Source organism: Trachypithecus francoisi, unplaced genomic scaffold (assembly GCF_009764315.1).
Source record: "Trachypithecus francoisi isolate TF-2019V2 unplaced genomic scaffold, Tfra_2.0 Contig01579, whole genome shotgun sequence".
Classification (NCBI taxonomy): domain Eukaryota; kingdom Metazoa; phylum Chordata; class Mammalia; order Primates; family Cercopithecidae; genus Trachypithecus; species Trachypithecus francoisi.
In genome coordinates this window covers 12,158,127-12,172,625 of record NW_022681442.1, presented here as the reverse complement: position 1 = coordinate 12,172,625, position 14,499 = coordinate 12,158,127, and the positions used below count along the sequence as shown (strand labels likewise).

General features: G+C 50.5%; 1 protein-coding gene across 2 annotated transcripts in view; it reads left to right on the top strand.

Moving 5' to 3' along the window:
- The window catches only part of GRK5 (G protein-coupled receptor kinase 5), a 250,470-nt gene that overhangs the window by 64,918 nt on the left and 171,053 nt on the right, over positions 1-14,499 (top strand). The gene's annotated exons all lie outside the window — the stretch shown is intronic.

Below are 14,499 nucleotides of genomic sequence, written 5' to 3'. Positions count from 1 at the left end.
CAGTCGTATTCCATGCCTCGGAATATGAACAAAACCAGACTGGCGATGGCTTAAACCTCATTGAGAGAACCAGTAGGAGAGCAGGAGATTACATGGGGTCATGAGTAGACAGAATGTGGATTTCCAGAAGGTGCCTCGGCAGCTCCACTGTAGGCATAAAGCAGGCAATTTTCAGATGTGTCCATTGGCACCTGTTCTGAGGCTGGTGGTGTCGGGAGTTGTGGTTGTCATAGGTTGCATAAAAAAGGGGGCTTTGATCGGGTCTCTTCCAAATGGAGCTGCCTTGTGGGATTCTGCTGCCCTGCCTTGGGATAGCAGGTCAGGAGAGGGTGAGCCCAGGAGCTGCAGGCTACGTGTGACATTTAAAACATGTTCTGCATAAACTCATCCATGATCTACTCATGGTGTAATGGATGTCTGGGCCAGGGTGCCAGCCTCAGATGCTCCAGCCCAGGCTTTCTCAAGCCCTCCCAAGGTGCTGAGACATTTGGCACCCTCAGGCCACAAGTGTGGATGGGCCATGGCTCTGACTCACACAGAGAACTCATTTCCCCAGGCTTTGTCCCCATGGGTCACCTACTTTGCAGCCCTAGTTTTGTGATTTGTTTAATGGTATTTAAGTGGTTGAGCCATGTACCTGGGGTTTTTCAGTGCTGTCACCATTATTTCTTGTTGAGATTTTTGCGCAGTCTCCTTCCCTCAATCCTACATATTCTTTTTTTTTGACGGAGTCTTGCTCTGTCACCCAGGCTGGAGTACAATGGTGCAATCTCAGCTCACTGCAACCTCTGCCTCCTGGGTTCAAATGATTCTCCTGCCTCAGCCGCCCAAGTAGCTGGGACTACAGGCACATGCCACCATGCCCGGCTAATTTTTGTATTTTTGGTAGAGATGGGGTTTCACTATGTTGGCGAGGCTGATCTCAAACTCCGGACTTCAGTGCTGAGATTACAGGCATGAACTACCGCGCCTGGCCTATGTATTCTTTTAAACTTCAGCTCATTAGAGCCGGGTTTGTGTCGTAACTGAGAGAGCCCTGAGGTGCATCTGATTGGAGAGTGGTCCCAACCCAGCCATGCTGCTGAGAGGGGAACGTGGGCGCTGGCCAGCACTGGGATTAGAACACTGACCCGGTGACCTGGGAGACTGTGGTTTCCCTGATGGTACAGAAACATAAACCATACTTATTTTTGAGATGTCTGACCCTGACAAGACTGGGAAATACAGCTAGCGAGTGATAAGTGTTCAGGGATGGGGCTGCACATGGGCATTGCAGGAAAAGCACACTGGCGAGAGGCGTGCAAGAGGGATCCCAGGCGTTAGCTTCCGTTCCCAGCTTCTGTAGGGCACTCACCTGTGCTTCCTTCAGAAGGTGACCAGCCAGTGAACTCGGCATTTTACCTTGGTCTTACAAAGGGTGTCTGGGTCGTCAGAAACCTGGGAGACTCTGGACAGTTGACTTTACTTGGCTGTTCTTTGGTGTTTGTTCTATTCAGTGACGCTGCTGTGCCTCTCGAGGTGCAGGCTGGGTATTTCTCCCTCTAGACTGTTGCCCACAGCTGGAGGCAAAGGGAGTCGTTCACTTTTGCCTGTTGAATGAAGTTAGAGTTTTTGGTTTCTCTGTCCCCTTAGCTGAGGGGCTCTCACATCCTTTAAGGGAGCTGGACCCTTCTGGGTGCAACACTGATCAGGGAGTCAGCACCCAGGGGTTCCAGCCTTGGTTCCCCCTCTCACTGGGTGGCCTGGGGCACTGGTGGCCTATAGGTACCTATTGTTATGAGAGAGTTCCTGTGCAAACAAAGACCCTTTTAGTTTAAACTTTCTTGGAGAGAGCAATTTTGCAAAGCAGGTAAAACCTGGGATTTGAATTTTGGCTTAGTCACATGCTAGCTTCCTAAGCACTCAGCTTCCTCACCTGTGAAATGAGCTCCTGAGAGTCCCAGCCTCTCTGGGTTTGGGGAAGATTGAGAGCGTGTAGGCCCAGGAGCATGGTTCCTGGCACATGGGCTCAGCTCTGTAGGTGGCAGCTCCTCTATTACTAACATCATGAGCGTGATGGTTTTATTATCACCGGAGTGAAGTTCCTGACTGTGAGATTTCAGACTGGATAAGCGCCTGGAGTACAGTGACAGGGCACATGGTTGATCAGTATCTTGGGTTTCTCCTCTCCAAGCAGTGACCTGGACTTGACCTGCTAGAAAACAGGATCAGGGCCTCCTGAGAAAGGAACCACTTTGGCTCCTTGACCTCAGGCAGGCTTGGATACCAGGCCTCCAGGTGAAAGCCTCAGATGCTGTTATCACTTCCTGAGACTGCCAGTCCTTTCACTTCTGTGTTTCCTTTATTTACACTTTACTATGAAGGAGAATTGATACAGGGGAAGAAAAACAAACAGCAAACCCTTTATTTCCTATGATAAATGATGACTTTTGGAACTGGGGTCCAGTCTGAATTCTCTAAGGCATGCTTGTGTGCATGCACGCGTGCCGCGCGTGCGCGCACACACACACACACACACACACACAGAGTAATCGTTTTAAAGTCATGACATACTGTGCTCTTGGCTGCTGCTGTTTCTGACTGATGACCCCAATGAGACGCCAAAAAATTAGATGGGTGCATTTGGAAGGCATTCAGAAATTACTCATTCAAAGAAAAATGCAACGTTTGGAGGAAGGGGAGGGCTGAGCAAGTGTAAAAATGAGTATTATGTGCTTAGTGTTCCGAATTCAACATCAGTGAGGAAAGGGAGGGCCGCAGGAGTTTGGGGACTGTCTCGCTAAGCAATGCTGCAAACGCAGACAGGGACCCAATTTTCCACAGCTGTGCTAGCTCCTCAGGAGATTTTGAGAATCATTTGGGTTTGAAGAAGGTCTCAGTGTCCTTCCTCCTCTGTTTGCCCGGTTAAAGTTTCATACCTCAGAGCTGGGATACGCTGGGTTTTGTTGTGAAGGCATGCAGCTCAGACTCTTGTAAATGGTGAGTTTTAAAAGTGAAATCAGAGAGTGTTTTTGGTTTTCTTGAAGCTGCCTTTGACTTTTTAGCAACACAGCTAGCAGGGTAAGGTAGAAGACTCCGAGCAGATGGAATTCAACTGTCAAAGTCAAAGCAGGGATGGACTTTTGGGAGTCCTGCCACAGCGGGACCTGAACTCAAGTCTTCACTTCCCCTCTAGGGCTCTTCTGTGAAAGAGGAATAGCTTGCTGCAGTTCACAAGGGTCGTACCATGATTAATTATTATCATGTCACACATCACTTCTGTACAATTTATATGTGCACATGAAGTTAATATATCCCTGTATCCATGCATTGCCTTTGTGATTTGGGAAAATCCGATGCCTTGGCCAAACCTCTGAATCATGTGACCACGTTTTAGCCTAATTTGGTGAACAAATCTGTAACCTCCATGTCTTCAAGTGTAGCATCAGTGGGTCATGGACCCAGAAGGTTGGGATTCTCTTGTTGGGTGCTGCTGCACCTTGATCATTTCAGCCAGACCCCCAAGAGAGCCCACAGACGACCATGCTGGGTGGGGACACCCAGTACCTGGCTGACTACGTGACCTTTTTGCTTCCCGGTGGCTCTCCAAACTAGTTGTGGAGGACACGAAGGGGTTTCCTGATGTCAAAATAAAAATGATGTCTGTAGTTTCCCAGGAAGAATAATTGTTGATGTTGAGGCCTGATCTCTGCATGCATTCTGTAAGGGACAGAAGTAGCCAGTGGTGGCAGCAGCCCAGAGCCCCTGCTCCAGGGTGTCAGTGGAGGCTGCACCTCTCTCCCTGTCTTCTGCTCTCTGCAACACCCCTGCCACAACGGGCCTTGACTCTCCAGGCTGGGACCCAGGAATCCGCATTTTTTCAAAACCACTTTATTGAGTATAATTGACAGACAGTAAGCTGCATATATTTAAAGAATGTGATTTGAGAAGTTAGGACATATCCATACCCATGTGAATCTACATACCACAAACAAGTTATCCATCACCGCTGAACGTTTCCTCATGCCCCTTTCTAATCCTGCCCTGCCATCCCTTCCTGTCCCCTAGACCCTAAGCAGCCACTGATCTTGCTTTCAGCCACTCTGGATTCGCTTGTATTTTCTGGATTTGTCTATAGATGGAATCGTATAGTAAGTGCCCTTTCTCGCATGCCTTCATTTACTCAGCGTGAGGATTTTGAGATTCATCTGCACTCTTGGCGTATCAGCAGTTCATTCCTTTTCCTTGCTGGGTAGTGGCCCACCGTATGGATAGACCACAGTTTCTTTATCCTCTCAATTGTTTGCGCAGGTGGGTTGCTTCTGTTTTTTGCTATTCCAAATACAGCCCCTGGAGTTTTGCGTTCAAGTCTCTCTATGGGCAGAGATTTCCTTTTCTCTTGAGTAAATACCTGGGAACAGCTGGATCATACGGTAGGTATAGGTTTCACGTTTCCAGAAATTGACAACCTGTTTTCCAAAGTGGTTATTCTTTGGGACAAGGAATCGGTGTTTTTAGATAAGTTTCCCCGGCCATTCTCCTGTGGCCTCTCCCTTCCCGAGATGATCTCATGGCCGTGAGCGATGGCTCCTATGCGCCCGTCTCCACCTGTTCTCTCAGGGCTAACTTGGCCTTGGCACCTCAGTGCCGGCCGCCCCTCTGCTTGGGGTGCTGGAGAAGCAGAGGGGGAGCACTCAGGCTCTTTCTCTCCATACCCGCCTTTAGGAAGCCACAGCAGATGCGTTGACTCTCTCTAGGGCTGGCAAGCTGTGTGGCGAGTCCCTTATCCAATGCCGCTGTGTCCCATGGGGAGGCCTTAAAGAGGCAGCTGACTTCCGTGGCCTCCTGGTGAAAGTGTCAATGCCTTGGGGATTGTTTCTGGGCTGACTGCTGGTTTGACTTGGGCCCACTGAAGAGACAGCCTGGATCGGATGTTCAGAAGAGACAGGTCCGAGCACGTCTCTTCCCTCCCCCTCCTCTTTTCTTCTTAGCCCTTCCACCTACCACCCATTCGTTGCCCCCTCCTAGGTGCTGTATTCATTTGCAGGGAGCTTTAACAATGAAACGTTAATTTCTCCCAGTCTGGAGGCTGGAAGTCCAAGGCCCAGGTGCCAGCAGGGTTGGGGTCCCTGGAGCCCTCCCTCCTTGGCTCGCAGATGGCTGCCCTCTTGCTCTGAGCCCACATGCTCTTTCCTCTGTGCATCTGCACCCTGGTGTCTTTCTGTGTCCTGACTTCTTGGGTTTTTTTTTTGAGATGGAGTCTTGCTCTGTTGTCCAGGCTGGAGTGCAGTGGCGCAATCTCGGCTCACTGCAACCTCCGCCTCCCGGCTTCAAGCGATTCTCCCGCCTCAGCCTCCTGAGTAGCTGGGACTACATGGGCGTGCCACCACTCCCAGCTAATTTTTTGTGTTTTTTTAGTAGAGATGGGGTTTCACCATGTTAGCCAGGATGGTCTTGATCTCCTGACCTCGTGATCTGCCCGCCTCGGCCTCCCAAAGTGTTGGGATTACAGGCGTGAGCCACCGCGCCCAGCCCTTGACCTCTTCTTATAAAGATACCGGTCACATTGGGCTGGGGCGCAGCCTAATGAATGGCCTCATTTTTGCATGATCTCCTCTTTAAAGGCCTTGTCCTCGAATTTCTCCAAATACAGTCATGTTCTGAGGTGCTAAGGGTTAAGAACTTCAACACAGGAATTTGGGGACCTACAATTCTGCTTATCACAGGCGCTGAGCCCTGAGTGTGGTGTACATGATAGAAAGATGAGCTGGATGGTTCTTCCCCTTGTGCAGCTCAGCATCCTGGGGGAGGGCAGGTGGGAAGATCCAGTTTTCTGATGAAAGAAGATGGAAGGAGGAGGGCTGGGTGCTACTAGGGGGGTGGGAGTGGATGGTTAAGACCAACTTGACTCCGGTGACAGCAGTAAGAGCTCCTCATTCCTGTCAGTGGCGTGGCCTTCAAAATGTGCCGTGATTCTCAAGGAGTGAGTGGCGGTGGCCTGCAGCCCTCTGGCACTCTGTGGCCAAGGGCGAAAAGAGCCACGCAGCAGCGCTGATGTGCATGCCAGTAACTGCCTGGCATTCTAGTGAGTGCTCTCCCTGGAGGAGCCTACTCCATTTTCTGGGGGAGCATGTGAAAAGTAGAGCAGCCCTGGGAAAGTGTGAAGTTTCTGTTGTGTCTCTGGAGAAGTTATCCCCTGGTTTGCACATGCTGGAGGGTGGGGTGGTGGTGGAGAAGGAGGGCAAGTGATGCCTACGACCTGGTTGCACTGGCTGTTCTCATCCTTGAATTCCTGTCTCAGGAACCCTACAAACCCAGTGCCTAGAGTGTTGCACTGGAGCCAGAATGGGAAGAGCCCTGAACACAAGAGGCCTGTGGTATTGGGGCTTTACCTACAGGCATCAGGAAGTCCCCTGCTCTGTGCCCAGGGAGTTGGAGGCCTTAGTACCCTTATCTCTGGAGGCTTCTCTCTGGCTGTGCAGAACAGCTGCAGGGAAGGGGGAAAGCAACTTAAAAATTGGTCCAGGGACAAATTATGCTTAGTAATGGATTATCGCAAACATGCTTTGTCTGAGTGTCATGAGTGTCATGAGGCCATGATAATAAAAAGTTAGTGCCGTAACACACACAGAATCAATTCTCTGAGCCTATGTGCTGTCACACTTGTTGCCTCAGGCTCACAAATGGAGTTTTTCTTGTTGGTCTTGTTACCTGCAGGAACATGAATGTCGGTTCTCCAGCCAGCAAGGCCAGTGCCCACCCATCCATCCCTCTGCCATCCTTCATTGGTGGTTCTGATGGCTCCGGTCAGCTGTCGTTCGTTCTCCCATCTCTCAGCCTTTGTAGGTTGATAGTTGATACGTGTTTTATTCTTTTACTGTTATTTTAGGGGTCTCAGGATGGAAATATATTGGTGTATAAGTACCTGTTCCAGTCCTTGTTTTCACTTCTCTTGGGACTATACCTAGAAGTGGAATTGCTGGATGCTATGGTAATTCCCTGTTTAATTTTTTGAGGCGCTGCGAAATTATTTTTCTCCTAGAATGCTTTGGAGGCAATGACTTCCCGTTTCCTTCCTTCCTTCCTTCCTTCCTTCCTTCCTTCCTTCCTTCCTCCCTTCCTCCCTTCCCTTCCTCACTTCCTCCCTTCCTTCCTTTGTTTCTTTTTTGAGATGGAGTCTCACTCTGTCACCCAGGCTGGAGTACAGTGGCCCAGTCTCAGCTCACTGCAACCTCTGCCTCCCGGGTTCAAGCAATTCTCCTTCCTCAGCCTCCTGAGTAGCTGGATTACAGGCATGTGCCACCACGCCTGGCTAATTTTTGTATTTTTAGTAGAGACGGGGTTTCATCGTTTTAGTCAGGCTGCTCAGACTCCTGACCTCATGATCCACCCTCCTCGGCCTCCCAAAGTACTGGGATTACAGGTGTTAGCCACCACACCCTTCTGACTTCCCGTTTTCTACAGGGTAAAGCCCCAGGGCCTGCCCATTGCTTTCAGGACTTTTCTCACTCTGTCCTCAGCACAAGGATCTTCTCTATATAGACGGATTTGCCACCATGTGCTGCCTCCCTGCTTGGGCTGAGTCATTCTGCTCACATGGACACCCCTTCCCCTTCCTCCCAGGGACTGTGCACATCCTGCCTTCATTGCCTCCTTGGGGAATAATTGCCCCTCCCGGCTGCTCCCAAAGCAGTTCTTGTGGGTCTGGCCAGGGACCCCCCCGCAACCCTACTTTACTAACTTCCCTGGGTTGGCAGTCTCTGCCCCGAGCTCTCCTGTTCCTCTCCCCTGCTCTTGAGCTCCCATTAGGTGTCGAGCACCCAGAAGTGGTGATGGCTTGTTCATTTTGGCCACGTCTGTGTACGGCTCACTCCTGGTGCTTGTATGCGGGTGCTTGTGACCACACAGCCTGTATCCAAGCCACTGTTCTGCAATCAGCCTCTCCTGTGGTGGCATCTTCTTCACAGGGAGGGATCTGGCCAACCTCGGGTCTTAGCACGGCTGAGCCTTTGAAGCTGGCAGGTTGCCCCAGGTTCCCGGGGTGGTGGTTGGCTGCCTCTTCTCTTGGGCCCCTGCCCGTTTGGAAGCGTGCCCTTGAGCACTGCCATCCCCGAGCCAGGCCATCAGGTCATCCGATCCCCCGAGGTGGCTGAGAAGCTGGCTGAATGTTCCTGCTGTGAACTAGTGATGGAGAACCAGGCTGCTACTTAGCTTTGTGGATGAATTTGGTAAAGACCAAATCTCTTATTTCTAAGATGTGGTTTCATTGCACAGACAACAGCCTCAGTGGCCTGTCACCCAAGCAGAAATCCTGGAGTCATCTCTTGAGCCTATCCTGTTTCTCATTACATTGGTGACCTCCCTCCTGGGCATCTGTCCCTTGCCCTCCCCTTTTGCCTTCCCCTTCTTGCTCCATGTCTCTTGCTCCGCTGGCCACTGTCACTTTCTGTGTGATCTCCCCCATGCCAGTGTGCCCTGCTGTGATTTGCCTTTTCACACAGCATCTCTTCCTCGAGTGCAGACCCAAGCTGCACACTCCAAACCATTGACTTCACTTGCTCCTCCCCCACTCACATTTTGGGGCCCTAAATTACTTTAGTGCCCTGAGTGAGCACTGGGCTCTCTCTTTTACAGTCTTGATTTGCACAAACTTTTCCCTGAGCCTGGACCATTCTCCCAGCTCTTCACCAGGCCAGTTCCTCTTGGAGCTCCAGACTGCAGCAGAACTATCTCTTGCTGAGATGGGAGATACTTCTCTGGCCCCAGAACTGCTGTTCCCACCATTAGTTCTCCCCTTTCCCTTGGCAGCCCATCTCACCAGTCTGTCTTGTAACAGTCTGGTTTCCTTGTCTGTCTCCCTCACCAACCTGATGTGTCTGCACTGCTGTGTCCTCAGCTCCTAGATCAGGTTCTGGTTCTGGCTGGGGCGGGAGAGGTGTGCTGTGGCCCTGGATGGGCTCATGGGCAGATGGACCATTGAGCAGACGGACTAAGGCCCTCTGTGGGTCCAGATTTCTCCCCTGGAGCATGAAGTGTTGGCTCTGGTGGTCTGTGACAGCTTCCTGCTCTGGTGGTCAGCAGCTGATCACAGAACTACCTGGAGTGAAGGTGAGAACCCAGGAGTTGTCAGGAGGGTCCAGGGTTGGCGGGGCCCCAGAGCCTTCAGGGAGGCTTCTAGAAGCTCTTGAGCACTTTCTTCTGCCCAACATGAATGTCTGTTTTTTTTTTGTTTTTTTTTTTTTTGCGGCAGAGTCTCGCTCTGTCGCCCGGACTGGAGTGCAGTGGCCAGATCTCAGCTCACTGCAAGCTCCGCTTCCCGGGTTGACGCCATTCTCCTGCCTCAGCCTCCCGAGTAGCTGGGACTACAGGCGCTCGCCACCTCGCCCGGCTAGTTTTTTTGTATTTTTAGTAGAGATGGGGTTTCACCGTGTTAGCCAGGATGGTCTCGATCTCCTGACCTCGTGATCCGCCCGTCTCGGCCTCCCAAAGTGCTGGGATTACAGGCTTGAGCCACCGCGCCCGGCCGAATGTCTGGTTTTAAAGGTGAGGCCTTGTGAGAAAGCAGGACTAGGCGAGGCCTGAGGAGTGACAGTCGCCCAGTTGATGCTGTCGGGTTCTCTGGGCTGCTGGCCTGTCCAGTCCCTTCTCTAGGCCTCGAGTTACTGTGTTACTGGGGCCTGGTCCTGCTGCAGAGTTGGGGCACATCTCAGGGCCTTTCAGAGCTGACAAGGGGCCTGGCCTGCTTTCAGTTTTTTGGTTTTGTTTTGAGGCTCCTAGTTCATTAAAAAATTTAAAATGCCACAAGAAAACTATAAATATTAATATTATGATATTTTAAACTAGTAACCTTTGTCAGGATTTTTTTTTTTTTTAAACAAAAACAACACAGCAATATAATTAGTCTAGTCACAAGGTAATGCTAGGATTTATAGGAAATATTAATTCATAGTGTGCTCAGGCTGGGTGGGCCTGTGATGGGATGGGAGTGGCCCCAGCCCTGCAGCGGAGCATGGTCACATTTGGAGATGAGATGACGTATTTGACCTTGAGGCTTCTGTGAAAATGAATCCACACCCCATTCCCGCCTCGTCGCCTAACCCGCACCCCTCCAAGCCCTGCAAGTCCTTCTCCTAGGCTGGGAAATGAGGACATAGGAGTGAGGCCGTAGGGAGGCAGTGAGACATACACGTTCCTGAGGCCTTGAGTTCCAGGCTTCAGGAACGCCCATGCCTGGGCTCTGTACTACCTGGCCAGTGCTGACGGGGTCTCTGGCAAAAAATGCAAGTGCCGTTGGAGGCTAGGCCTTGGGGTGGAGCCAGCTCAGACACCTGCCCTCTGGGAACATTGCCTCCTTCTGCTTTCTAATGCTGCTGGTTTCCCTGAGATCCCAGAGTCATCAAGGGTCACCCTGCAGATGGGACCATGAGCCCCGTTCCCCAAAATGTGGCTTGCTCAAGGTCACATAAGTAATAGCAAAGCTGAGACGTGAGCCTGGCCCTTCAAAGCCTAAATTGGGGATAACTCTGGCAAGAGAATGTTTCAGGGTTCATCTTTGTGTCCCCAGAGCCTGGTGTGTCATAGGAAGACAGAAAATATCTGTTGAATGAGCAAGAACAGCCAAGATGGATCGAGAGCCAGGGACTGTGGTCATTGCACATCTGTGTATCTCGGTGACTCCTCCCCAGCTCTGGGCAGTGTACTTTGGTGCTCGGATCCCCTGTGGGCAGATGAGGAGGAAACTGGGTACAGGTAGGAAATGAAACCTGCCCAACATCAAACAACCAGTCAAGGAAGCTGAGGTTTGGACCCAGATGGCGTATGTCAGAGCCACTGTCTAGGCCTGCGCTGTCCAATGGAAATAAACGTGAGCCTCTTATGAAGTAGAAAAAAAATTCTAGTAGCCACCTTTAGAAAAATAAAAGAGGAACAGCTATTATTACTTTAATAGTATATTTTATTTAATCCAGTATCTGCAAATGGTTATCATTTTAGCATATCATTGATATAAAAATCCTTTCCTTCTTTGTAGAAATGTTGCCTGGGCTGGCCTCAAACAGTCCTCTTCCCTTGACCTCCCAAAGTGCTGGGATTACAAATGTGAGCCACTGAGCCTGGCTATTTAATTCGATATATACAAATAATCACTTTAGTACATCATCAATATGAAAAATATTAATGAGATATTTTACGTTCCTTCTTCTATGCTAAGCATTTCCAGTCCAGTGTATCTTGCCTCGTAGCACCTCTGAACTTGCACCAGCCACATCTTGAGTGCTCCGCAGATACTGTGTCCAGGGGCTTTGGCGCAGAACAGACTGCTGTGGCGTCTCAGTCGTCGGTGGGTGAATACTGGGAGTTGTTAGCCATTTGGAGGTGTGGGAAGCATGAGGAGGTGATGAAAGGGCCTAACAGACAGAAGTGGAGGGTCAGGCCCGAGCCTGTGTACTGGGCTCCCAGTGGCACCGCGGGTCTCTCCCAAGTGTGAGTGCTGGGTGCAAGGCAGCCGTCTTGGCAAAGGGATGTCTTACCGGGGCCTTGCGTGGAAATGGAGGGGAGGCCCTGGGCAGGGCTGTGCAGAGCACAGGCATCTGAGCTCCCCGTCCTGGGCTGCCCGGAGGGCTTGCCAGTCTGCGTGGGGACCTGGCTCTGAGCTCTGTTGCTTTTGGCCAAGGGCTGTTGCAACACTCTCGGAGCCCAGAACAGGTACGATGTGTTCCTCAGGAAAGGTTATGAGGTTTCAGACATAACAGAGGTTCTGAGGATGCAAAGAGAGGAGATCTCAAGGCTGGTGTCTAGAGTGAAGTCATCAGACCCATTCTTCATGGGGTCACGTTGGCTGGCATCTCTCAGGGTGCCTCAGGCTGGGGGCAGCCAGTACTAGGGGCGACAAGGACAGACTTTGGTGGAGGCAGGGGAGCACTAAGGGACTCGTGTTTTCTCAAATGGGTCTCTAATAAAAGAGGTTAAAGAAACTGTCATTTAAAGCATTTCCTGGGTTGGTCCTGGGTCCAGTGGGAGGGTGGGTGGTAAGAAGAAACCCCTGGGCCAGGCTTCCCAAGGCTCGATTCCTGGGTTGGAGGCAGAGATTGGAGAAATTTGTGGCCAGTCCTGGCCCAGACAGTTTCTGAAAAGGCAAATCAGGGTTTGTAACAGTTAAGTCTGTCCTGGGGAAGTGTTCCATTGCACCTTAATTTATGCCACTGGAAATGTTTTATACTGAGGACTGTCCATTGACCAAACAAGCCTTGGGGCCAAAGGCCCAGCAGGGAAGATGGATGCTGTGTGAGCCATCAGCTTCACTCTGCTTGTGGGGACCCTGGGCACCGTTCTTAAAAGCCCGCGCTGTGTGATGCAGAAATGGGGCGGTGGCATGGTAAAAGGAGTGGTGGCAGGCAAAAGATTTTAACAACAACAATAAAACCTGTTTCATAAAAGCCATATCCATGGAGGTAGGAACTGGGGAGCAGGGAGCTGCTGAGTGCTGGGGCCAGGGTAGGGAGGGATGAAGTCCACGCGAGGGCCCCTGTGGTCAAGGTCAGTCCTCACCTCATGACTTCCTGGTAGAATGTCGTTGGGCAAGTCTCAGCTTCCCTGTCTGCAAAATGGGGCTCATAACCCCTGCTTTCCTTGCAAGCTCATATTAGATGCTGCATGTGGAACGTACAGAGCAAAGCACCCCACAGATCCAGGGGGTTATTCTTTCTATGAACCCCACTGTGAATGTTTTACTTTCATTTTTATTAGCCCTACTGTGAATGTTTTACTTTCATTTCTTGTATTCTGTAGCCTTCAGGTGTTGTGTTACTTTATCAGGATTTTAAAAACTTTTCATTATGAAACATTTCAAATGTGCTCAAAAAACAGAGAGGATAGTGTAATGAACACCCTGTACCCTGCAGCCACCACCACGACTCTTAACTATTTCATCGGGGCAATTTGAGCTCACTGTTATAGTGATCCCTCTTATTAATTGAGTTCCCAAAGTGCTTTAAGTCCTTTGAAGTAAAATCTTCACTGCACAAGTTGCCGCAAAATCTGCCCCCTTGTTTGGGAAAAAGAGTGTTTTTGTATGTTAGATTTTTTGGACTCATTCTCGCCGCAGTCTGTGGTTGGATTTTGCAGTACCGTCTAATTGTTGGTTGTACAATATAGAGTCACACATGGGGGTCTGGAGGGCCCCAGGACCCCCACCATCAGCCTTCCTTAAGCTAGCAGGGCAAGTTCAATTCTCTCAGGACTTTGGGGGCCTCTGTTGACTCTGCTTTTCAGTTTGCTGTAATTTGAAGGGAAAAGATTGTTCTGGAGTGGCTGGCAGGAATAATGAAGGGCTGGGAAGCTTGTTGCCTCCAGTCAGCCCGCCTCCCCTGTTGCAGCCCGCCATGCAGGCACCCCTTGGAAGTGGTCGCTTTGGGGCTGGTCACCCACTCCCTTGACTGGATGCAGAGGTTTTGGTGGAAAAGGTGGGGAGGTGAGGGGTCAGGGCGTGAAGGCCGATTGTTTTTATCTGTTTGGGCTCAAAGGCTCAGTGTGTATGACAAGCTTGCTGGTAAAATTCTTTTTCTTGTCTGTAAGATGGCGTTGGTGATGACTCTGGGCAGTTGTGAGGATGAAATGTAAGGTCCAGGAGATGTCCTGTCTGTCTGGTTCACTAATGTGTCCCCCTGTGTCTAGAACAGTGTTGGCACAGAGCACATGCTCAATAAATTTACATTGAAGAATAGGAGGGAAGGGAGGGAGGAAAGAAGGAAGTAAGGAAGGGAGGGAGGGAGAGAGGAAGGGAGAGAAGGAAGGAAGAATGGAGAAGGGAGGGAGGGAAGGAAGGGAGGGAAGGAGAGAAAAATGGAGGGAGAGAGAGGAGGAAGAGAGGAAAGGAGGGAGAGAAGAGGGAGGGAGGGAAGAAAGGAAGGGTAGGAGAGAGGGAGTGAGGAAGGGAGAGAGGGGGAAGGGAAGGAGGAAGGGAGGGAGAGAAGAGGGAGGGAGGGAAGAAAGGAAGGGAGAGAGAGAGGAAGGGAGAAAGGAAGGAAAGAAGGAAGGGAGAAAGGAAGGAAAGAAGGAAGGGAGGAAAGAAGGGAGAAGATAAGGGAGGAGGGGAGGGAAGGAAGAAAAAAGGGAAGAGAGGAAGAAGGGAGTGAAAAGCTACATCTGCCCATCCATCATTAATAATTCATCACAAATCTTTCATTTCAGGGTAAGGAAATATAATTCGGCCCTCAAGGAAAAAAAATGCCTATTTTCATTCTGGGCTTAGAATTATTTTCTCTTCTTTTTTTTCTTGTAGAAATTATATTTCCATCTCTGGGGTTTAGCTCGACTGACATCTCACCTCTTAAATTGTTTTGGCTTTCCTCTGGCAAAGTCCAACCTCCTGCCCACTACTACACTGCCGTCCGCTCCTGGCAAAGCACAGAGAGGAGGCCGGGCACAGTGGTTCAAGCCTGTAATCCCAGCACTTTGGGAGGCCAAGACGGGCGGATCACGATGTCAGGAGATCGAGACCATCCTGGCTAACACGGTGAAACC